The sequence below is a fragment of the Alligator sinensis genome, unplaced genomic scaffold (genome assembly GCF_000455745.1).
Source record: "Alligator sinensis unplaced genomic scaffold, ASM45574v1 scaffold185_1, whole genome shotgun sequence".
In the NCBI taxonomy this organism is placed as follows: domain Eukaryota; kingdom Metazoa; phylum Chordata; order Crocodylia; family Alligatoridae; genus Alligator; species Alligator sinensis.
Genome location: NW_005842649.1, coordinates 134,016 through 134,341, shown reverse-complemented (window position 1 = coordinate 134,341; position 326 = coordinate 134,016). Strand labels below are relative to the sequence as shown.

The 326-nt window shown below is 62.0% G+C and overlaps 1 protein-coding gene across 1 annotated transcript in view; it reads right to left on the bottom strand.

Moving 5' to 3' along the window:
• Positions 1 to 326, bottom strand: part of FREM1 (FRAS1 related extracellular matrix 1) — a 126,850-nt gene that overhangs the window by 76,217 nt on the left and 50,307 nt on the right. The window lies entirely within an intron of this gene.

Below are 326 nucleotides of genomic sequence, written 5' to 3'. Positions count from 1 at the left end.
CCTACTCTAGGCTGGGTAGGGAACTCTCCTCATGCAGGTAGCTCCTGGCTCCAGCTCTGTGATCACAGCCAGGGCTGGGACATTGTTCCTTGCCCCTGGCAACTGCCTGCTGCCAGGGAGGGCTCTAATCACAGAACCCAGGCCAGGACAATGCCCCCCTGCCCCAACAGCAGGCAGCTCCTGGCCCCAGCTCCACAATCGCAGCCAGAGCTGGGAGATTGGTCTCTGGCCCTGGGAGCTGCCGGGGTGGGCTCCTATCATGTTTTGGGGCAGGTTCCAACCAACTCTGGGATGCACATGCAGACAGGGGTAGGACACTCCCCCAC